The 27754-nt window shown below is 51.5% G+C and overlaps 1 protein-coding gene across 4 annotated transcripts in view; it reads left to right on the top strand.

Annotated features, from left to right (window-relative positions):
- mif4gdb (MIF4G domain containing b) overlaps positions 1–27754 on the top strand; it is a 63402-nt gene that overhangs the window by 16886 nt on the left and 18762 nt on the right. For 2 of the 4 annotated variants that reach the window (XM_078225260.1, XM_078225257.1), the window contains exon 2: positions 18174–18429. The exons of 1 other annotated variant lie outside the window; for it this stretch is intronic. The gene's annotated coding sequence lies outside the window, so the exon portion shown is untranslated. The remainder of the gene's footprint in view (positions 1–18173; positions 18430–27754) is intronic. One more of the 4 variants, XM_078225258.1, reaches the window with a different exon arrangement.

Here is a 27754-nt window from a genome sequence, read left to right as displayed (position 1 = left end):
ACACACACTCGCACACTAACTCACACACATACACACACACAGACATCCACAACCCCCACACACTAACTCACATTCACACACACAAGAACACACACCCGCACACTAACACACACACACAACTTCACACTCTAACTCACACACAAGCACACACACTCATAGACAACCCTGCACACAAACTCTCACACATCCCCCGCACAGTAACTCACACACACTCACAGCCCCCCACACTGACACACACACACAGCCCTGCACATTAACTCGCACACGCACACACCTGCACACTAACACACACACACATCCGCACACTAAACTCTCTCACACACACACCCGCACACTAACTCTCTCTCACACACACACACACACCACCGAACATTAACTCACACACACACCCCTGCACACTGACCCACACACACACACACTACCGCGCACACTAACTCACACACACACACATCTCCGCACACTAATTCACACACACGCACAGCCCCGCACATTAACTCACACACACACCCTTGCACACTGACCCACACACACACACACTACCTCGCACACTAACTCACACACACACATCTCCGCACACTAATTCACACACGCGCACACCCCTGCACAGTAACACACACACACACTCGCACACTAACTCACACACACACACACATACACACACACAGACATCCACACCCCCCACACACTAACTCACATTCACACACACAAGAACACACACCCGCACACTAACACACACACACAACGTCACACTCTAACTCACACACAAGCACACACACTCATAGACAACGCTGCACACAAACTCACACACATGCACCTGCACAATAACACACACACAGTCTCCCCCGCACACTACCTCACACACACATACCCCCGCACAGTACCTCACACACACACCCGCACACACTAACTGTCACATACACACACCCGAACACTAATTCACACACTCTCTCATACCCCCGTACACTAACGCACACACACACACTCTCGCGCACCAACTCACACACACACCCCTGCACACTAACTCACACAGACAAATACTCCTGCACACACCTGTACACTAACACACACACCCGTACACTAACACACAAACACACCTCCGCACACTAACGCACACACACGCACCTCCGCACACTAACTCACACACACGCAAACACACACGCACACACGCACTCATACACTAACTCACACACACCCCCCGCATACTAACTCACACACACACCCGCACACTAACTCACACACACACCCGCACACTAACTCACACGCGCACACATACCCGCACACTAACTCTCTCTCACAAACACACCCCCCCGCACACGAACTCTCTCTCACACACTCACAGCCCTGCACACTAACTCACATGCACCAATACACACTGACCCAAACATCCACACGCCCCCGCACACTAACTCTCACACACAGCCCGCACACTAACTCACACACAGACACACACATGCATACACCCCCGCCCACTAATTCTCACGTGCACACATACCCGCACACTAACTCACAAACACACGCCCCCGCACTCTAACTCTCTCTCACACACTCACAGCCCTGCACACTAACTCACATGCACCGATACACACTGACCCAAACATACACACACCCCCGCACACTAACTCTCACACACACACACATCCCTGCACACTAACTGACACGCAAATACACACACACACAACCAAACATTAACTCACACACACACACCCCTGCACATTAACTCTCTCACGCACAAACAGACCTCCGCACTCTAACTCACACACGCAGGCCCGCACAATAACTCACACACACACACCCCTGCACACTAACCCACACACACAACTCTCACACACACACACCCCCCCGCACACTAACTCACACTCTCACTCCCCACACACTAACTCACACACACACACCCACACACACTAACTCTCACACACACACACACTAACTCACACACACACCCGCACACACTAACTCTCACACACGCACACACTAACTCAAACACACACCCCTGCACACACTAACTCTCTCTCACACACACACACCCTCGCACACTAACGCACGCACACACCCCCGCACACTAACTCACACTCTCACTCCCCACACACTAACTCACACACACACCCACACACACTAACTCTCACACACACACCCGCACACACTAACTCTCACACACACACCCGCACACACTAACTCACACACACCCCCCCCGCACACACTAACTCTCTCACACACACCCTCGCACACACCCCCGCACACTAACTCTCACACACAGCCCGCACACTAGCTCACACACAGACACACACATGCGTACACCCCCGCCTACTAACTCTCACGTGCACACATACCCGCACACTAACTCACAAACACACACCCCCGCACTCTAACTCTCTCTCACACACTCACAGCCCTGCACACTAACTCCCATGCACCGATACACACTGACCCAAACATACACACACCCCCGCACACTAACTCTCACACACACACACACATCCCTGCACATTAACTGACACGCAAATACACACACACACAACCAAACATTAACTCACACACACACACACCCCTGCACCTTAACTCTCACACGCACAAACAGACCTCCGCACTCTAACTCACACACGCAGGCCCGCACAATAACTCACACACACACACCCCTGCACACTAACCCACACACACAACTCACACACACACACACACACCCCCGCACACTAACTCTCACTCTCACTCCCCACACACTAACTCACACACACACCCACACACACTAACTCTCTCACACACACACACTAACTCTCACACACACACACACACCCCTGCACATTAACTCTCACACACACAAACAGACCTCCGCACTCTAACTCACACATGCAGGCCCGCACAATAACTCACACACACACACCCCTGCACACTAACCCACACACACAACTCTCACACACACACACACCCCCGCACACTAACTCACACTCTCACTCTCCACACACTAACTCTCACACACACCCACACACACTAACTCTCACACACACACACACATCCTCGCACACTAACGCACGCACACATGCCCGCATACTAACTTGCACTCTCACTCCCCACACACTAACTCACACACACACACATGCACACACTAACTCTCTCACACACACCCGCACACACTAACTCTCACACACACACCCGCACACACTAACTCACACACACACACCCCCGCACACACTAACTCTCTCTCACACACACACACCCTCTCACACTAACGCACGCACACACACCCGCACACTAACTCACACACACACACACACAAAAACACACACCCGCACACTAATGCACACACACACCCCTGCACACTAACTCACACACCCACACAGCCCTGCACACAAACTCACACACCCCCGCAAACTAACACATGCGCACACCCTAACTCACACACGCACACACCCACACACACAGCCGAACATTAACTCACTCACACACCTGCACACTAACTCAAACACACCCCCCCGCACAATAACTCACACACGCCCCTGCACACTGAGCCACACACACACATCCCCACACAACTCTCTCTCACACACACACATCCGCACACTAATTCTCACACACACACACCGCTGCACTCTAACTCACACACACACACACACACGTAGCCCCGCACACTAACTCGCATGCACACAGACACACTCCCGCACACTAACTCACACACACACCCCGCACATTAACACTCTCACACACACAGTAACACACCCCCGCGCACCAATTCTCACAGGAGGCTTATGTTCGGATGAGACGTGAGCACTCGGGTAGTGCACTAGAAAGCTTTAGATTGGCTAAGAGGGAGTTGAAGAGCGAGCTTAGAAGGGCTAAAAGGGGACATGAGAAGACTTTGGCGGATAGGGTTAAAGAGAATCCTAAGGCGTTCTATAGGTATGTCAAGAACAGAAGGTTGGTTAGGGCAAGTTTAGGGCCAGTTATAGATGGCAGAGGGAAGTTATGTGTGGAACCGGAGGAGATTGGTGAAGCATTGAACCAATATTTCTCTTCGGTGTTCACGCAAGGGGACATGAATATAGCTGAGGAGGACACTGGGTTGCAAGGGAGTAGAATAGACAGTATTACAGTTGATAAGGAGGATGTGCAGGATATTCTGGAGGGTCTGAAAATAGATAAATCCCCTGGTCCGGATGGGATTTATCCAAGGATTCTCTGGGAGGCAAGAGAAGTGATTGCAGAGCCTCTGGCTCTGATCTTCAGGTCGTCGTTGGCCTCTGGTATAGTACCAGAAGATTGGAGGTTAGCGAATGTTGTCCCATTGTTTAAGAAGGGGAACAGAGACTTCCCCGGGAATTATAGACCGGTGAGTCTCACTTCTGTTGTCGGCAAGATGTTGGAAAAAATTATAAGGGATAGGATTTATAGTTATTTGGAGAGTAATGAATTGATAGGTGATAGTCAGCATGGTTTTGTGGCAGGTAGGTCATGCCTTACTAACCTTATTGAGTTTTTTGAGAAAGTGACCAAGGAGGTGGATGGGGGCAAGGCAGTGGACGTGGTATATATGGATTTTAGTAAGGCGTTTGATAAGGTTCACCATGGTAGGCTTCTGCAGAAAATGCAGATGTATGGGATTGGGGGTGATCTAGGAAATTGGATCAGGAATTGGCTAGCGGATAGGAAACAGAGGGTGGTGGTTGATAGTAAATATTCATCATGGAGTGCGGTTACAAGTGGTGTACCTCAGGGATCTGTTTTGGGGCCACTGCTGTTTGTAATATTTATTAATGATCTGGATGAGGGTATAGTTGGGTGGATTAGCAAATTTGCTGATGACACCAAAGTCGGTGGTGTGGTAGACAGTGAGGAAGGGTGTCGTAGTTTGCAGGAAGACTTAGACAGGTTGCAAAGTTGGGCCGAGAGGTGGCGGATGGAGTTTAATGCGGAGAAGTGTGAGGTAATTCACTTTGGTAGGAATAACAGATGTGTTGAGTATAGGGCTAACGGGAGGACTTTGAATAGTGTGGAGGAGCAGAGGGATCTAGGTGTATGTGTGCATAGATCCCTGAAAGTTGGGAATCAAGTAGATAAGGTTGTTAAGAAGGCATATGGTGTCTTGGCGTTTATTGGTAGGGGGATTGAATTTAGGAGTCGTAGCGTTATGTTGCAACTGTACACAACTCTGGTGCGGCCGCACTTGGAGTACTGTGTGCAGTTCTGGTCCCCACATTACAGGAAGGATGTGGAGGCTTTGGAGAGGGTGCAGAGGAGGTTTACCAGGATGTTGCCTGGTATGGAGGGGAGATCCTATGAGGAGAGGCTGAGGGATTTGGGATTGTTTTCGCTGGAAAGGCGGCGGCTAAGAGGGGATCTTATTGAAACATATAAGATGATTAGAGGTTTAGATAGGGTGGATAGTGATAGCCTTTTTCCTCTGATGGAGAAATCCAGCACGAGGGGGCATGGCTTTAAATTGAGGGGGGGTAGTTATAGAACCGATGTCAGGGGTAGGTTCTTTACCCAGAGGGTGGTGAGGGATTGGAATGCCCTGCCAGCATCAGTAGTAAATGCGCCTAGTTTGGGGGCGTTTAAGAGATCCGTAGATAGGTTCATGGACGAAAAGAAATTGGTTTAGGTTGGAGGGTCACAGTTTTTTTTTAACTGGTCGGTGCAACATCGTGGGCCGAAGGGCCTGTTCTGCGCTGTAATGTTCTATGTTCTATGTTCTATGTTCACACATAGCCCGCACACTAACTCACACACAGACACACACGTGTACACCCCCGCACACTAAATCTCACACACGCACACAGCCCGCACACTAACGCACACACACAACCTCGCACACTAACTCACGCACACACCCCCGCACACTAACTCACACTCTCACTCCCCACACACTAACTCACACACACACACACGCACTAACTCACGTGCACACCCCCGTGCACTAACTTACACACACATCCCCGCACACTTACTCACACACAGATCCCCGCACACTAAGGCACACACATACTCGCCTGCACACTAACTCTCACACACACAGACAGCCCCGCGCACTATCTCACACACACAGCGCTGCACACTATCTCTCACACACACACCCACACACTATCTCACACACACAGCCCCGCACACTATCTCTCACACACACCCCGCACACTAACTCTCACACACACCCCGCACTCTAACTCACACACACACATAGCCCCGCACACTAACTCACATGCACACCCCTGCACACTAACTCACACACACACCCCGCACTTTAACTCTCACACACACAGTAACACAACCCCGCGCACCAACTCTCACACATAGCCCACACACTAACTCACACACATATGCGTACACCCCCGCACACTAACTCTCACACATGCACACAGCCCGCACACTAACGCACACACACAACCTCGCACACTAACTCACATACATGCACACACACACTCACACATCCCCCGCACACTAACACTCACACATCCCCGCACACCATCTCACACACACCCCCCCACCCACTAACACACCCCCGCGCACTAACTTACACACACATCCCTGCACACTTACTCACACACATCCCCGCACACCAACTCACACACACCCCCCCACCCACTAACACACACACACCCGCACATTAACTCACACACACACCCACGCACTAACTCACGTGCACACCCCCGCGCACTAACTTACACACACATCCCTGCACACTTACTCACACACAGATCCCCGCACACTAACGCACACACATACTCGCCCGCGCACTAACTCTCACACACACAGCCCCGCACACTATCTCACACACACAGACACAGCGCTGCACACTAACTGACACGCAAACACACATACACACAACCAAACATTAACACACACACACACACACCCCTGCACATTAACTCTCACACGCACAAACACACCTCCGCACTCTAACTCACACACGCAGGCCCGCACAATAACTCACACACACATCCCTGCACACGAACCCACACACACACACACCTGCACACTAACTCTCACACACACACACACCCACTAACTCTCACACACACACACACCCCCCCGCACACTAACTCACAAACACACCCCTGCACATTAACTCACACACACACCCGCACACACTAACTCTCTCACACACTCGCACACTAACTCACGCACACCCCCCCGCACACTAACTCATGCACACCCCCCCGCACCCTAACTCACATGCACTCTCGCACCCTTGCACACTAACTCACGCACACACCCCCTGCGCACTAACACACACACACACACACACACACACAAAAACACACACCCGCACACTAATGCGCACACACACCCTCGTGCACCAACACACACACACACACCCCTGCACACTAACTCTCACACCCACACAGCCCTGCACACAAACTCACAGCCCCCCCGCACACTAACACATGCGCACACCCCCGCAACCTACCTCACACACACACCCACACACACAGCCGAACATTAACTCACTCACACACCGGCATACTAACTCACACACACCCCCCCCGCACAATAACTCTCACACGCCCCTGCACACTGAGCCATACACACACATCCGCACACAACTCTCTCTCACACACACACATCAGCACACTAACTCACACACACACCCCCGCACATTAACTCACACACACACCCGCACAGACTAACTCTCTCACACACACACATTCACCCTCGCATACTAACTCACGCACACACCCCCGCACACTAACTCACGCACACACCCCCGCACACTAACTCACACGCACTCTCACACCCTTACACACTAACTCTCACACACACCCCCTGCGCACTAACTCTCACACACATCACACAAAAAGATATACCCGCACACTAATGCGCGCGCACACACCCTCACGCACCAACACACACACACACCCCTGCACACAAACTCACACACCCCCGCACACTAACACATGCGCACATCCCCGCACCCTAACTCACACACACACACCTACACACAGAGCCGAACATTAACTCACTCACACACCGGCATACTAACTCTCTCTCACACACACACCTGCATGCTAACTCACACACACCCCCCCGCACAATAACTCACACACGCCCCTGCACACTGAGCCACACACACACATCCGCACACAACTCTCTCTCACACACATACATCCGCACACTAACTCACACACACACACACACACACACCGCTGCACTCTAACTCACACACACACATAGCCCCGCACACTAACTCACATGCACACACACACACTCCCGCACACTAACTCACACACACACCCCGCACATTAACACTCACACACACAGTAACACATCCCCGTGCACTAATTCTCACACATAGCCCGCACACTAACTCACACACAGACACACACATGCGTACACCCCCACACACTAACTCTCAGACACGCACACAGCCCGCACACTAACGCACACACACAACCTTGCACACTAACTCACATACATGCACACACACTCTCTCACACATCCCCCGCACACTAACACACACACACCCCCGCACACCAACTCACATACACACCCCCACACACGAGCTCTCACACCCCACCCCCCCCGCACACTAACTCAGGCACGCTCACACATCCCCGCACACCAACTCACACACACACCCCCACCCACTAACACCCCCACCCCCCACCCACTAACACACACACACCTGCACACACCCGCACACTAACACACACACACCCGCACATTAACTCACACACACACCCACACACTAACTCACGTGCCCACGCACTAACTTACACACACATCCCCGCACACTTACTCACACACAGATCCCCGCACACTAACGCACACACATACTCGCCCGCACACTAACTCTCACACACACACAACCCTGCACACTATCTCACACACACAGCGCTGCACACTATCTCACATACACACCCCGCACACTAACTCTCACACACACCCCGCACACTATCTCACACACACAGCCCCGCACACTATCTCACACACACCCGCACACTATCTCACACACACACACCCGCACACTATCTCACACACACACACCCGCACACTATCTCTCACACACAGCCCCGCACACTAACTCTCACACACAGCCCTTCACACTATCTCACACACACACACCCGCACACTATTTCACACACACACACCCGCACACTATCTCTCAAACACAGCCCCGCACACCAACTCACACACACCCCGCGCACAAACTCGCACACACACACCGCTGCACTCTAACTCACACACACACATAGACCCGCACGCTAGCTCACATGCACACACACATACTCCCACACATCTACTCACATGCACACACACACACACACTCCCGCACACTAACTCGCACACACACCCCTGCACACTAACTGACACACACACCCCGCACATTAACTCTCACACACATAGTAACACACCCCCGCGCACCAATTCTCACACATAGCCCGCACACTAACTCACACACAGACACACACACTCTCACACATCCCCCGCACACTAACACTCACACATCCCCGCACACCAACTCACACACCCACCTCCACCCACTAACGCACCCCCACCCACTAACACACACACACCCGCACATGAACTCACACACACACACACCCACGCACTAATTCACGTGCACACCCCCGCGCACTAATTTACACACAGATCCCCGCACACTAACTTTTTCACACACAGCCCCGCACACTATCTCACTCACACACACACACACTAACTCGCACACACGCACACCCGCACACTAACTCTCACACACACACCCGCACACTAACTCACACACGCACTCCCCCCCCGCACAATAACTCTCACGCACGCCCCCTGTACACTGAGCCACACACACACGCACAACCCCCCGCATACTAACTCACACACACACCCGCACACTAACTCTCACGTGCACACATAACCGCACACTAACTCACAAACACACACCCCCGCACTCTAACTCTCTCTCACACACTCGCAGCCCTGCACGCTAACTCACACGCACCAATACACACTGACCCAAACATACACCCCCCCGCACACTAACTCTCTCACACACACACACACACCCGCACACACGAACTCTCACACACACACCCGCACACACGAACTCTCACACACACACCCGCACACACTAACTCTCACACACACACACACCCGCACACACTCGCACACCCCCCCCCGCACGCACTAACTCTCTCACACACACACACACCCTCGCACACTAATGCACGCACACACCCCCGCACACTAACTCACACTCTCACTCCCCACACACTAACTCTCACACACACACACACACCCGCACACACTAACTCACACACACACACACACACACTAACTCTCACACACACCACGCACACGCTAACTCTCTCACACACACACACACCCTCGCACACTAACGCACGCACACACCCACGCACACTAACTCACACTCTCACTCCCCACACACTAACTCTCACACACACACACCCGCACACACTAACTCTCACACACACACACACCCGCACACACTAACTCTCACACACACACCCGCACACACTAACTCTCACACACCCCCCCCCGCACACACTAACTCACTCACACACACACACACACACACACCCCCGCACACTAACTCACACACACCCCCCCACACACACTAACTCTCTCACACACACACACACCCTCGCACACTAACGCACGCACACACACCTGCACACTAACTCACACACTCACTCCCCACACACTAACTCACACACACACCCGCACACACTAACTCTCACACACACACACACACCCGCACACACTAACACTCACACACACACCCGCACACACTAACTCACACACACACCCTGCACATTAACACTCACACACACAGTAACACCCCCGCGCACCAATTCTCACACATAGCCCGCACACTAACTCACACACAGACACACAGATGCGTACACCCCCGCACACTAACACTCAGACACGCACACAGCCCGCACACTAACGCACACACACAACCTCACACACTAACTCACATACATGCACACACACTCTCACACATCCCCCGCACACTAACACACACACACCCCCACACACTAGCTCTCACACACACACCCCCCCCGCACACTAACTCAGGCACGCTCACACATCCCCGCACACCAACTCACACACACACCCCCACCCACTAACACACACACACCTGCACACACCCGCACACTAACACACACACACCCGCACATTAACACACACACACACCCACGCACTAACTCACGTGCACACCCCCGCGCACTAACTTACACACACATCCCCGCACACTTACACACAGATCCCCGCACGCTAACGCACACACATACTCGCCCGCACACTAACTCTCACACACAGCCCCGCACACTATCTCACACACACAGCGCTGCACACTATCTCTCACACACACACCCGCACACTATCTCACACACACAACCCCGCACACTATCTCACACACACACACTCCGCACACTAACTCTCACACACACCCGGCACTCTAACTCACAGACACACATAGCCCCGCACACTAACTCACATGCACACCCCTGCACACTAACTCACACACACACCCCCGCACATTAACTCTCACACACACAAACACACCTCCGCACTCTAACTCACACACGCAGGCCCGCACAATAACTCACACACACACCCCTGCACACTAACCCACACACACAAAACTCACACACACACACACCCCTGCACACTAACTCACACTCACACTCCCCACTCCCCACTCACTAACTCACACACTCACACCTGCACACTAACTCTCACACACACACACACCCCCGCACACTAACTCACACACACACCCCTGCACATTAACTCACACACACACACCCGCACACACTAACTCTCTCACACACACACACACCCTCGCACACTAAATCACGCACACCCCCCCGCACACTAACTCACGCACACACCCCCGCACCCTAACTCACACGCACTCTCGCACCCTTGCACACTAACTCACACACACACCCCCTGCGCACTAACTCTCACACACACACAAAAACGCACACCCGCACACTAATGCGCACACACACCCTCGCCCACCAACACACACACACACACCCCTGCACACTAACTCACTCTCCCACACAGCCCTGCACACTAACTCACACCCCCCCGCACACTAACACATGCGCACACCCCCGCACCCTAACTCACACACACACACACACACACACACACAGCCGAACATTAACTCACTCACACACCGGCATACTAACTCACACACATACACACACACACCTGCATACTAACTCACACACCCTCCCCCGCACAATAACTCACACACGCCCCTGCACACTGAGCCACACACACACATCCGCACACAACTCTCTCTCACACACACACACGTCCACACACTAACTCACACACACACACACACCGCTGCACTCTAACTCACACACACATAGCCCCGCAGACTAACTCACATGCACACAGACACACTCCCGCACACTCTCACACACACCCCTGCACACTAACTCACACACACCCCGCACATTAACACTCACACACACAATAACACACCCCCGTGCACCAATTCTCACACACAGCCCGCACACTAACTCACACACAGACACACACATGCGTACACCCCCGCCCCACTAACTCTCACTCACGCACACAGCTCGCACACTAATGCACACACACAACCTCGCACACTAACTCACATACATGCACACACACTCTCGCACATCCCCCGCACACTAACACACACACACCCCCGTGCGCCAACTCACACACACACCCCCACATACTAGCTCACACACACATCCCCCCCGGCACACTAACTCAGGCGCGCTCACACATCCCCGCACACCAACGCACACACACATCCCCACACATTAACACACACGCACCCACACCCTAAGTCACACACTAACTCACACACACACACACACACACACACACACACACACACACACACACACACACACACACACACACACATTCCCCTGCACACTAATTCACACACACACACACACCCTCCGCACAGTCACTCTCACACACATCCCCGCACACTAATTCATACACACACTCCCGCATGCTAACTCACGCACCCGCACGCTAACTCACGCACCCGCATGTTAACTCACGCACCCGCACGCTAACTCACGCACCCGCACGCTAACTCACGCACCCGCACGCTAACTCACGCACCCGCACGCTAACTCACGCACCCGCACGCTAACTCACGCACCCGCACGCTAACTCACGCACCCGCACGCTAACTCACGCACCCGCACGCTAACTCACGCACCCGCACGCTAACTCACGCACCCGCACGCTAACTCACGCACCCGCACGCTAACTCACGCACCCGCACGCTAACTCACGCACCCGCACGCTAACTCACGCACCCGCACGCTAACTCACGCACCCGCACGCTAACTCACGCACCCGCACGCTAACTCACGCACCCGCACGCTAACTCACGCACCCGCACGCTAACCCACGCACCCGCACGCTAACCCACGCACCCGCACGCTAACCCACGCACCCGCACGCTAACCCACGCACCCGCACGCTAACCCACGCACCCGCACGCTAACCCACGCACCCGCACGCTAACCCACGCACCCGCACGCTAACTCACGCACCCGCACGCTAACTCACGCACCCGCACACTCCCCCGCACACTATCTCACACACACACTCCCCCGCACACTATCTCACACATACACTCCCCCGCACACTATCTCACACACACACTCCCCCGCACACTATCTCTCACACACAGCCCCGCACACTAACTCACGCACACACAATGCTGCACTCTAACTCACGCACACACACAGCCCAGCACCCTAACTCACACACACAACACACACACCCGCACACTAACTCTCGCACACACACCCGCACACTAACTAACACACACCCGCACACCCCCACACACTTACTCACACACAGACCCCCGCCCACTAACACACACACACCCGCAGACTAACACACACACACATCTGCACACTAACTCACACACACTTTCCTGCACACTTACTCACACACAGATCCCCGCACACTAATGCACACACACACTCGCCCGCACACTAACTCACACACACACACACACACACAGCACCCCACACTGACACACATACACCCGCACACTAACTCACACACACACTCCCCCGCACACTAACACACACACACATAGCCCCGCACACCAACTCACATACACACCCCTGCACACTGACCCACACACATACACACCTCCGCACTGTAACTCACACACACACACTCACCCCCCCGCACACTAACTCGCACACACATGCACACACACCCCCCCGCGCACTAACTCACACACACCCGCACACTAACTCTCTCACACACACACACAATAACACACCTCCGCGCACCAACTCACACACAGACACACGCATACGGACACCTCCGCACACTAACACACACACAACCTCGCACACTAACTCTCACACAAGCACGCACCCCACACACTAACACACACACACCACCCCGCACACTAACTTACACACAAGCACGCACCCCGCACACTAACTCACTCACACACCCCCGCACACTAACTCACACACACACACACCTGCACAATAACGCACACACACACACACACACACACAGTCTCCCCCTCACAGTAACTCTCACACTCCCACAAACTAACTCTCACAAACACACACACACCCCCGCACACTACCTCACACACACACACCCCCGCACAGTAGCTCCCACACACCCACGCACACTAACTCATGCACACACCTCCACACACTGACTCGCACACACCTCCGCACACTGACTCTCTCACACACCCCACACACTAACTCTCGCACACACACACCTGCACACTAATTCACACACACTCTCATACCCCCGTACACTAACGCACACACACACACCCTCACGCACCAACACACACACACACCCCTGCACACTAACTCACTCACACACACACCCCTGCACACTAGCTCACGCAGTCAAATACCCTCGCACACGAACTCATGTACACGCACACAAACTCACACACCCTCACACACTAACACACACACACATAGCCCCGCACACACACACTCACCCGCACGCTAACTCACACTCGCCCCTGCACACTGAGCAGCACGCATACAACTCCCGCGCACACCCCACACTCTAACTCACACACATACACCTGCCCACTAACTCACGCACACACACATACACACACACACACCCATACACTAACTCACACCACACACCCCTGCACAATAACTCTCACACGCCCCTGCACACTGAGCCACACACACATCCGTACGTAACTCTCTCTCTCACACAGACACACATCCGCACACTAACTCATACACACACCGCTGCACTCTAACTCACACACACACATACACACACCCCCGCACACTAACTCTCACACACACCCCTGCACCCCACTGACCTACACACAGACACACACAACCCCGCACACTAACTCTCACACACACACACACTCCCGCACAGTAACTCACATACATACACTGCTGTACTCTAACTCACACACACCCCTGCACACACACACCCGCATACTAACTCACACGCACACACACTCACCCGCACGCTAACTCACACTCGCCCCTGCACACTGAGCAGCACACATACAACTCTCTCTCTCTCACATACATACACACACACACACACGCATCCGCACACTGACTCACGCACCCCCGCACTCTAACTCTCACACACACACATGCACACCCGCACGCTAACTCACACACATCCCCACATGCTAGCTCACACACACACCCCTGCACACTGACCCACACATACATCCCCGCACGCTAACTCTCATGCGGCGCGCGCGCACACACACACACAAACACACCACCGAACATTAACTCGCACACAGACACCCCTCCGCCCACTAACTAACACACACACACACCCGCACACTAACTCACAGACACACCACCGCACACTCACTCACAGACACACCCCCGCACATTAACTCTCACACACACGCACCCGCACACTATCTCACAGACACACCCCCGCACACTAACTCATACACACACTCCTGAACACTAAGTCTCACAAACACACACCCCCCACACACTAACTCTCCCACACACCCCCGCTCACTAACACGCAGACACACCCGCACACTAACACACACACACAAATATACCCCCGCACACTAACTCACACGCACACCCTGGCACATTAACTGACACACACACACACACAAACCCCCGGACACTAACTCACACACACGCACACACACTCACACACCAACTCTCGTGCACACCCCTGCACACTAACCCACCCGCACACACACACCGCCCCCCCCCAACACTAACTCTCGTACACACATACACCCCCGCACACTAACTCAGGCACGCTCACACACCCCCGCACATTAACTCATACACACACACCCGTGCACTAACTCACACACATACACACACAAACACACCCCTGCACACCAACTCGCAATCACACCCCCGCCCACTAACACACACACACACCCGCACACTATCTCACAGACACACCCCTGAACACAAAGTCACACAAACACACATCCCCCACACATTAACTCTCACACACACCCCCGCTCACCCACACCACACACAAATATACCCCCGCACACTCACTCACTCACGCACACACCCCCGCACATGAACTCACACGCACACCCCGGCGCATTAACTCACACACACACACACAAACCCCCGGACACTAACTCTCACACACACATACAGCCCCGCACACTAACTCAGGCACGCTCACACACCCCCGCACGCTAACTCATGCACACACACCCGTGCACTAATTCGCACACATACACACACAAACACACTCCTGCACACCAACTCACACCCACACCCCCGCCCACTAACACACACACACACCCCGCACACTAACACACACACACCCGCATGCTAACTCACACACACACCCCCGCACACTAACTCACACACATGCACACACACACACTAACTCACACGCACACCCCCGCACACTACCTCGCACACACACCCGCACACTAACTCTCACACAGATCCCCGCACACTAACGCACACACACACTCCCCCGCACACTAACACACACACACAGTCCCACACACTAAATCACGCACACACACAGCTCCGCACACTAACCTGCACACACACACCCGCACACCAACTCACACACACACCAACTCACACACACACCCCCGCACACTACCTCTCACGCACGCACGCACCTCTGCACACCAACTCACACACATGCACACACACTCACACACTAACTCTCTTGCGCATCCCCGCACACTAACTCACACACACACCCCTGCACACTCACACACACACCCCTACACACTAACTCACACACACACCCCCGCACACTAACTCTCACGCACACATACAGCCCCGCACACTAACTCAGGCACGCTCACACACCCCCGCACACTAACTCACACACTTACACACACACAAACACCCCCGCACACCAACTCACATCCACACCCTCGCCCACTAACACACACACACACACACACCTGCACACCCCCGCACACTAACTCACACACATGACTCTTGCACACACCCCCGCACACTAACTCACACGCACAACCCTGCACACTTACTCACACACAGATCCCCGCACACTAATGCACACACACACTCCCCCGCACACTAACTCACACACACACACAGCCCCGCACACTATCTCATGCACACACACAGCTCCGCACACTAACCTGCGCACACACACCCGCACACCAACTCACACACACTCCCCAGCATACTATCTCTCTCACACACACAACCCCCCGCACACCAACTCACACGCACACCAACTCACACACACACCCCCGCACACTTACACACAAATCCCTGCACACTAACTCTCACACCGACACACACACACAGCCCCGCACACTATCTCACACACACACATACAGCCCCGCACACTATCTCACACACACATACAGCCCTGCACACTAGCTCACACACACACCCCCGCTCACTAACACACAGACACCCCCCCGCACACAGACACACCCCCGCACACTAACTCTCACACACGCACATGCGCACACACACACACGCACACACTCCCACACACACACACTCCCACACACTAACTCACACACACCCCTGAACATTAACTCACATACACTAACACTCAGGCTAATCCACACTTATATTTTAAGACAAGTTCTCGCAAACACTTTGCACACACATGCACACTGACATTTGCAGTTCATCTCACATTCTCCTTCTGCACTTTCTCAAACTCACTTATCCTTTCACTTTAATTCTCCACAGATTATTGTGTTCCATCCTCACACATGTGAACTTTCCAGTGGGGAATCAGTGAGCAGTGACAAGACCAGAGTGCGGTGGATATTCTTTAACCCCACTGCCCCCTCCTCTGGGGGCACCAGACTGCTACAGAATACCCTTTCATAAAAAATTGTAGGAGTTGTTACTGTCAGTAATTGATCCTGGAAAAATCTTACAGGTGCCCAGCAGCTCTCGGCAGAGGGTAGATTCCAAATCGAAACTTTTTCCCCTTTAAAAGGTGAGTTTTTTTCGGCTGTTTTTCTAGGGCTTTTCTCACGATGAATACGTCAGCCAAACCTCAGTGGTAGCATCGCCCCCTCAGGGTCAGAGGTTATGGGTTTGGATCCCACCCAAGAGACTTGAGCTCACGTTGCAGACTAATACTCCAGTGCAGTACTGAGGGTAAGCTGCTCTGTCGACAGTGTTGGCCTGAGAGTCTGAATGATGGAAATGCAAGTTTATTCTAATATTTGTCTGAGAGTAAGAACATAAGAAATAAGAACATAAGAAATAGGAGCAGGAGTAGGCCATCTAGCCCCTCGAGCCTGCCCCGCCATTCAATAAGATCATGGCTGATCTGACGTGGATCAGTACCACTTACCCGCCTGATCCCCATAACCCTTAATTCCCTTACCGATCAGGAATCCATCCATCCGCGCTTTAAACATATTCAGCGAGGTAGCCTCCACCACCTCAGTGGGCAGAGAATTCCAGAGATTCACCACCCTCTGGGAGAAGAAGTTCCTCCTCAACTCTGTCTTAAACCGACCCCCCTTTATTTTGAGACTGTGTCCTCTAGTTTTATCTTCCTTACTAAGTGGAAAGAATCTCTCCGCCTCCACCCTATCCAGCCCCCGCATTATCTTATAAGTCTCCATAAGATCCCCCCTCATCCTTCTAAACTCCAACGAGTACAAACCCAATCTCCTCAGCCTCTCCTCATAATCCAAACCCCTCATCTCCGGTATCAACCTGGTGAACCTTCTCTGCACTCCCTCCAATGCCAATATATCCTTCCTCATATAAGGGGACCAATACTGCACACAGTATTCCAGCTGCGGCCTCACCAATGCCCTGTACAGGTGCATCAAGACATCCCTGCTTTTATATTCTATCCCCTTCGCAATATAGGCCAACATCCCATTTGCCTTCTTGATCACCTGTTGTACCTGCAGACTGGGCTTTTGCGTCTCATGCACAAGGACCCCCAGGTCCCTTTGCACGGTAGCATGTTTTAATTTGTTTCCATTGAGATAATAATCCCATTTGTTATTATTTCCTCCAAAGTGTATAACCTCACATTTCTCAACGTTATACTCCATTTGCCATATCCTCGCCCACTCACTCAGCCTGTCCAAATCTCTCTGCAGATCTTCTCCGTCCTCCACACGATTCACTTTTCCACTTATCTTTGTGTCGTCTGCAAACTTCGTTACCCTACGCTCCGTCCCCTCCTCCAGATCATCTATATAAATGGTAAACAGTTGCGGCCTGAGTACCGATCCCTGCGGCACGCCACTAGTTACCTTTCTCCAACCGGAAAAACACCCATTTATTCCGACTCTTTGCTTCCTGTCGGATAGCCAGTCCCCAATCCACTTTAACACACTACCCCCAACTCCGTGTGCCCTAATCTTCTTCAGCAGCCTTTTATGGGGCACCTTATCAAACGCCTTTTGGAAACCCAAAAACACCGCATCCACCGGTTCTCCTCCATCAACCGCCCTAGTCACATCTTCATAAAAATCCAACATGTTCGTCAAGCACGACTTTCCCCTCATGAATCCATGCTGCGTCTGATTGATCGAACCATTTCTATCCAGATGCCCTGCTATCTCCTCTTTAATAATGGATTCCAGCATTTTCCCTACTACAGACGTTAAGCTGACCGGCCTATAGTTCCCCGCCTTTTGTCTCCTTCCTTTTTTAAACAGCGGCGTAACATTAGCCGTTTTCCAATCAACCGGCACTACCCCAGAATGCAACGAGTTTTGATAAATAATCACTAACGCATCCACTATTACCTCTGACATTTCTTTCAATACCCTGGGATGCATTCCATCCGGACCCGGGGACTTGTCCAACTAATTGTCCAACAGAGTAGTTGGACAATTAATCCAAGATTTCAGACTCTCATTGATTATCAAACAACAGAGTTTACTGCCTCACCGGTGGCACTGTCTGGGCTGTTGCATTAAAATCCAGGGGCTCCAAGAACGATTCTGAGTTTTACCCCCTCTTCTGTTACCTGGTTTCTTGCTCTCTCTCTCCTGAAGTCATTTATATGTGTTACTCTGTTGATATATGGACTCCCTCACTGAGGACGGACACTTTTGTGAATGAGTGTGGGCAATCTAGGTTAGTTAATCAACTAAAGGGGCATCATTGCCAGACTGTATTCTGCCTGCACCCAGTGTGCTGACACACTTAATTTGCCGCAGGGTCACCGAGCAGTCAGCAGCAACAGTGTGACAGCAGATTGTGATCAGGAATGAGGATTTTTCCAGCTGCCTTTCTGTGACGGAGAGAGAACGTGGCGAGCAATGCCTCGGTTCAGAAGCTGCACAGACGAGGAATCCAAAGTGGGACATGTCTTCTCAGTGACTCACAAGATAACTGTCAGTGGGGGCAGCCAGAGTGGAATTAGCTGATCAATGCCAACATGACCATCGAGGTGTTACAGCATTGAGAAGGCAAAGATTAACCAGGATTCCTCTTTCCCCCATTTAAAAACATTCTTCAGTGGATTGTGGGGGCCGTTGGGAAGACCAATTGCCTCTCTCATGGGGCGAGGTGGTGGTGAGTCACCATCTTGAACCACTGCAGTCCATGTCATGCAGGTTTAAAAAAAATTATTATTTCATGGGATGTATGCGCCGCCGGTAAGGCCAACATTTATTACCCATCCCTAACTGCCCTTCAACTGAGTGGTCTGAGAGCTTTAATTTAAACACCTTCCGGGCATTCTAGTTTAATAAGACAAACAAGGACAGTAATTCAATTATTTATTTATTTAACACTTCCAGTGCCAACTCAAACATAAACATTTGCAACTCATTAACTCTATTACTGAACTTTAACACAAACTGAACATCAACTCTCAACTGAACTTTAACTCTTAAACTGAACATCAACTTTAACTGAACATCAACTTTAACTAAACATCAACTTTAACTATTTGACTGAAAATAGATACGACCGAGTTTAGGAAAACCTTGGTCAAGAAATATCCTTGATGTAGAATCTATCTTCTCCTCTGAAGCATCCTTCAGGGCACACTTCTTCTTGCAATGGTTGGTTTCTTCGAGTTATCACTGGCAAACAAAGGCTTCCATGTCTTTTTTTCCACAATTCCCCACTCGTTTCTGGAAGATTCTCTGTCATCCAGCCAATGAATTGATCAGAAACCTCAATTGCATCATTCGATTAGGCCAATCAGCTACAGGCAGAATAGTGGCATTGGTCACTTCAGGCCTCATCATACCTCAGCCCCTTAAGTGCATATTGATTACGTTCCAATGCCCAGATAAGGAACACTGGCTCCAAGAGTCTGTATAGAGTTTCTCTCTGCCAAGGACAAGATGTTAAAATCTGACGCCTTCTGCCCTTTGACAAATTCCAGGCCATTGGCCACAAGAAATCCCAGCATAGTGAAAAAAACAGCTTCAACCAAACAAGTCAGTTTTGCTTGATTGAAGATCTTTCAGCATATTAAAACTCCATTCAGCCTCATAGGCCATTCCAGAGGGCAGTTAAACACCAACCACATTGCTGTGGCTCTGGAGTCACACATGTAGGCCAGACCAGGTAAGGATGGCGATTTCCTTCCCAAAAGGACATTAGTGAACTAGATGAGATTTTACAACAATCATTTAGGGTGGTACAGCGGGTTCAATTCCCAGCTTGGGTCACTGTCTGTGTGGAGTCTTCCCATGTCTGCATGGGTTTTCAACAGGTGCTCCAGTTTCCTCCCACGGTCCAAAGATGTGCAGCAATTCACCAAAGATCCTTAGACAGCACCTTCCAAACCCACGACCACTTCCATCTAAAAGGACAAGGGCAGCAGATAAATGGGAACACCACCATCTGCAAGTTCCCCTCCAAGCCACTCACCATCCTGACTTGGAAACATATCGCCATTGCTTCGCAGTCAGTCGGTCAAAATCCTGGAATTTCCTAACGGCATTGTGGGTCAACCCACAGAACATGGACTGCAGCGATTCAAGAAGGCAGCTCACCACCACCTTCGAGGGCAACTAGGGTTAGGCAATAAATGCTGGCCAGCCAGCAATGCCCATGTCCCATGAATGAGTAATAAAAAAAAGTTAGGTGGATTGGCCATGATAAATTGCCCGTTAATGTCCCAAGATGTGTAGGTTAGGGGGATTAGCTGGATAAATGTGTGGGGTTATGGGGGATAGGGCAAGGGGTGGGGCTGGGTAGGATGTTCTGTTGGAGGGTTGGTGCAGACTGAATGGGCTGAATGGTATAGTTTTATGGTCACCATTACAGAGCCTAGCTTTCAATTTGATTAATTTATGTTCCACCTTGCTGGGATTTGAAACCATGTCCCCAGAACGTTAGCCTGTGCCTCAGGGTTACTAGTCCAGTCACATTAGCACTACGCCAATGTCTCCGTGGTAAACCCACAGTGCCGTTAGGGAGGGAGTTGCAGCATTTTGACCAGCGACAGTGAAGGAATGGCGATATATTTCCAAGTCCGGATGGTGACTGACTTGGAGGGGAACTTGTAGGTGGTGATGATGTTCCCAGCTACCTGCTGCCCTTGTACTTCTAGATGGTAGAGGCCACGGTTTTGAAGCTGCTGTCTAAGGAACCTTGGTGAGTTGTTGCAATGCACTGCACTGTACACACTGCAGCCACTGTCCACTGGTGGTGGAGGGAGCACATTGTGAAGGTGCTAGATGTGTCAATCAAGTGGGCTGCTTTGTCCTAGATGGTGTTGAGCTTCTTGTGTGTTGGTGGAGCTGCACTTATCCAGGCAAGTGGGGTGTATTCCATCACACTCCCGACTTGTGCCTTGTATTTGGTGGACAGGCTTTGGGGAGTCAGGAGGGTGAGTTACTCACCGCAGGATTCCTAGCCTCTGACTTGTTCTGGTAGCCACAGTATTCGTATGGCTAGTCCAGTTCAGTTTCTGGTGAATGGTAACCCCAGGATGGTGATAGTGGGGGATTTGGCAATGGTAATGCCATTGAATGTCAAGGGTGATGGTTAGATCCTCTACTGTTGAAGATGGTCATTGCCTGGCACTTGCGTGATGTGAATGTTATTTGCTACTTGTCAGCCCAAGCCTGGATATTGTCCAGGTCTTGCTGCAGTTGAACTGCTTCAGTATCTGAGAAGTTGTGAATGGTGCTAAACATTGTGCAATCATCAGCGAACATCCCCGCTTCTGACCTTGTGATGGAGGGAAGGTCATTGATGAAGCAGCTGAAGTTGTTTGGGCCTAGGACACTATCTTGGGAGCTTCCTTCAGTGATGTCCATCTTCCTTTGTGCCAGATATGCCCTAACCAGTGGAGAGATTTCCCCCAATTCCCATTGACTCCAATTTTGCTGGCACGTTTTTGATGCCACATTCGGTCAAATGTGGGCTTGATATCAAGGGCTGTCATTCTCACCTCACCTCTGGAGTTCAGTTTTTTTGTCCCTGTTTGAGCCAAGGTTGTAACTAGGTCAAGAGTTGAGTGACCCTGGCAAAACCCAAACAGAACATCAGTGAACAGGTTATTGTGAGTAAGTGCTGCTTGGTAGTGCTGCTGACAACACTATCCAACATTTTACTAATTGAAGCTGGACTGATGGGGGAGTAACTGACCTGCTTTTTGTGGACAAGAGGTACCTGGGCAATTTTCCAGTTGTTAGGTCTCTGTCAATGCTGTAGCTGTATTGGAAGAGCTTGGCTAGAGGAGTGGCGAGTTCTGGAGTTTGTATCTTTAGTAGTCCTGCTGAACGTTGTTAAAGCCCGTTGCCTTTGCTGTCTCCCGTCTGTGCAGGCCTGGCTGAGAATGGGAGCTGGCTAAAGCTCCTTTCACAGCCCAGAACATCCAAATGAAATGTAGACAGCCAATCCTTACACAGCAAACTCACATAAATAGCAATGCAACTATGAGCAGATTATATGTCCTTTTATCATGTTGATTGAGGGTAAGTATTGGTTAGAACACCATGGAAAACTCCCCTGCTTTTCTCCAAATAGTGCCATGGATCTTTAAGCTCCACCGAGAGGGGGAGACGGGCCTGGGTTTACTGTTTCATACAGATGTTAGCACCTCTGACAGTGTAGCACTCCCTCAGTACTGCATTGGTGCTTGGGGATTGTGCTGAAGCCTTTGGACAGGCCTTGGGACACATGGCCTTCTGACTCCAATTTACTACTAATTGACCCACAGCTAACGCCAGGCTGAGAATGGGGTCAGACCCTCGATTGCCTCTCGAGGTTACATTTCTTTTATTCATTCATGGGATGTGGGTTTCGCTGGCTGGCCAGCATTTAGCACACATCCCTAATTGCCCTTGAGAATGTGGTGGTGAGCTGCTACAGTCCATGTGGTGCAGGTACACCCACAGTACTGTTAGGGCAGGAGTTTCAATTTTGGACCCAGTGACATTGAAGGGACGGTGGTATTTTTCCAAGTCAGGATGGTGAGTGCAGTGGTTCAAGAAGGCAGCTCACTACCACCACCTTGAGGGTAATTAGGGATGGGTAATAAATGCTGGCCAGCCAGTTAAGACCACGTTCTGTGAATGAATAAACCCTGAGAGGCAAGTGAGAATGATTCCATCACTCACTAAATTGACAACTTGCTGAGGCATTTGGGAAGTTGTCAGAATGTGTGGGCCCCACACCCCCTGGACAAGTCAGAGAGGAGCGGAAAAATGGAGACGTGACACTTTTTAGTATTTTCCTGACTGGCTGCTAATCTACACGCCTGTGACTGATTGGTGTTCAGGTCCATTGAACAGGAACTGATGAATAAAAGCCTCCGGATTCAGCAGACAAAGACAGTGATCCTCGTGATTCCCACTCATTGCTGCCAGCCCGGTGCTGACTTGGCACATTGTGGCAGAGCCATTGTGCGGGTTGTGGGTGGGATTTCAGACTGGGGACTGGTGCTGGGAGCTCCCTGGTCCAGTGCAGATCAGTGAGGAACCGGACCGTCAGAGAGGGAGGGAAATCCGGGAGACCGATTTTCCACACACGCAGTACGGTAACCCTGGGCTGGGCAAGGTTTGGGCTTCCCGTGAGAGGGATTGCTGTGCTGTTGGGACAGGATTGAAGGGGAGGGGTCAGGATGTAGAAAAGGACGGGACAAAGGGGGTAAAAGAGCCCATGAAGCTCTTGGATTGACGACGAATGTGCTTGGTGATGATAAATCTGCCATCCCTGTCCAATCTGGCTGATGTGTGCTTCCAGGGCCAGATCAGTGTGGCAGCCCTCTGACCAATAGCGTTACACAAAGACGGCCCATCACCACAGCCTGCTGAAGAGTGGGGGGCGGTGGGGGGGAGGAAGCTGGCCGAGTCAACCATGATGGTTGTCAGTTGGTGGCACAGTGGTTAGCACTACTGCTTCACAGCATCAGGGACCCGGATTTGATTCCTGGCTTGGGTCACTGTCTCTGTGGAGTTTGCACATTCTCCCCGTGTCTGTGTTTCCTCCGGGTGCTCCGGTTTCCTCCCACACTCCAAAAGACGTGCTGGTTAGGTGCATCGACCATGCTAAATTCTCCCTCAGTGTAACTGAACAGGTGCCGGAGTGTGGCGACTAAGGGATTTTAACAGTAACTTCATTGCAGTGTTAATGTAAGCCTACTTGTGACACTAATAAATAAACTAAAACTTATCTCCAAATTCCAAAAACAAATACACGAAGTAGAAAGACCAGGAGGAAGTTTCAAATTCGAAATATAAGCAGACTGCAGGATCTGAGAGAGAGCTGACCTTTCACCCCCTGACCTGACCATACTCAGTGACATATTCTGCCTCTCACCGGAAACTCTGCCTGGACTCTGCTCCTTATCGGCACTCAGCAAGCTGCAGTTTATTTGTTGCCTTTAGACTGTGTAATGGTGCTGCAATGGTTAACTGTGCAGCAGGGATGCTGCTGGACCTTTGGCCTGTGCTTTGCTCTGACCCCCCCCCCCGCCTCCACCCGTGTCCCTGTATCCGTCATCATCTCTCGCTTCTTCTCCCTGTATCATCTCCCTTCCAGAGTGGAGCAGTTTCCAGGTCTGACTCTGCTGTTAATTTTGATACCTCCTGATTGTCCTGCTGCTTTGTGGGAATGGTCAGAATATGGATGTTCTTTTCTCTGATGGAGAGACTGCCCATTTCAGCGTGGCATTATCAGTTGTGATGGGGGAAGGCCGAACTCCAGCCTGGTCACATTCTGTTTCATTTCCACATTCTCCCTTGTCCCCTCCCTGCCGCAGGATTTGGATAAGATTTGTATGAGACTTGTTTATGATGCTAGATAGATCCCAGTGATGAGGGGTTTGACTTATGAAGAGAGATTGGGCAGTTTAGGCCGATACCCCCTGAAGTTTAGAAGAATGAAAGGAGATCTAATTGAGGTTTAAAGATGATAAGGGGGATTCACAAAGTAGATGTAGAGAGGATGTTTCCTCTTGTGGGGAAATCTAGAACAAGAGGTCAAAGTTTTAGGATAAAGGGTGGCAGATTTAAAACAGAGATGAGAAGAAATTACTTCTCTCAAAGAGTTGTGAGTCTGTGGAATTCACCGCCCAAAATGAAACTTTGAGTAAATTTAAGGAAGCGGTGGGGTGGACTGATTTTTAATTAGTAATGGGTTGAAGGGTTATGGAGAGCGGGCAGGAAAGTGGAATTGAGGCTAAGATGAGATCAGCCATGATTGTATTAAATGGCGAAACAGACTCGAGGGGCTGAACGGCCTAATCCTGCTCCTAGTTCTTATGATGTCTCTATTGGGCTCCCTTGTTTAGGGTGACACAGGAGAGTGGAGGCGTCACTCAGCGATTAGCAGGCTGTAGGTATCAATGGAATCACAAACCCAGTGAAGCAGTTTACAGCAAGGGTGGGAGCACAGGAACCTCACATGTATCTATACTCTCTATCTAACTCTGTGCTGTACTTGTCCTGGGAATGGTTGATGGGGACAATGTAGAGAGCTTTACTCTGTATCTAAGCCTGTGCTGTATCTGTCCTGGGAGTGTTTAATGGGGACAGTGTAGAGGGACCTTTACTCTGTATCTAACCCTGTGCTGTACCTGTCCTGGGAGTGTTTGATGGGGACAGTGTAGAGAGAGCTTTACTCTGTATCTAACCCCGTGCTGTGCCTGTCCTGGGAGTGATTGATGGGGACAGTGTAGAGGGAGTTTTACTCTGTATCTAACCCCATGCTGTACCTGTCCTGGGAGTGTTTGATGGTAGGAGTTTTAACAACACCAGGTTAAAGTCCTGGTGTTGTTAAAACCTGGTGTTGTTAAAACTCTTACTGTGTTTACCCCAGTCCAAAGCCGGCATCTCCACATCAGCGTTTGATGGGACAGTGGGTTA

The sequence above is a fragment of the Mustelus asterias genome, chromosome 12 (assembly GCF_964213995.1).
Source record: "Mustelus asterias chromosome 12, sMusAst1.hap1.1, whole genome shotgun sequence".
In the NCBI taxonomy this organism is placed as follows: Eukaryota; Metazoa; Chordata; class Chondrichthyes; order Carcharhiniformes; family Triakidae; genus Mustelus; species Mustelus asterias.
Note: the sequence above shows the minus strand (reverse complement) of the source record. Positions and strands in the feature narration are given on the sequence as shown.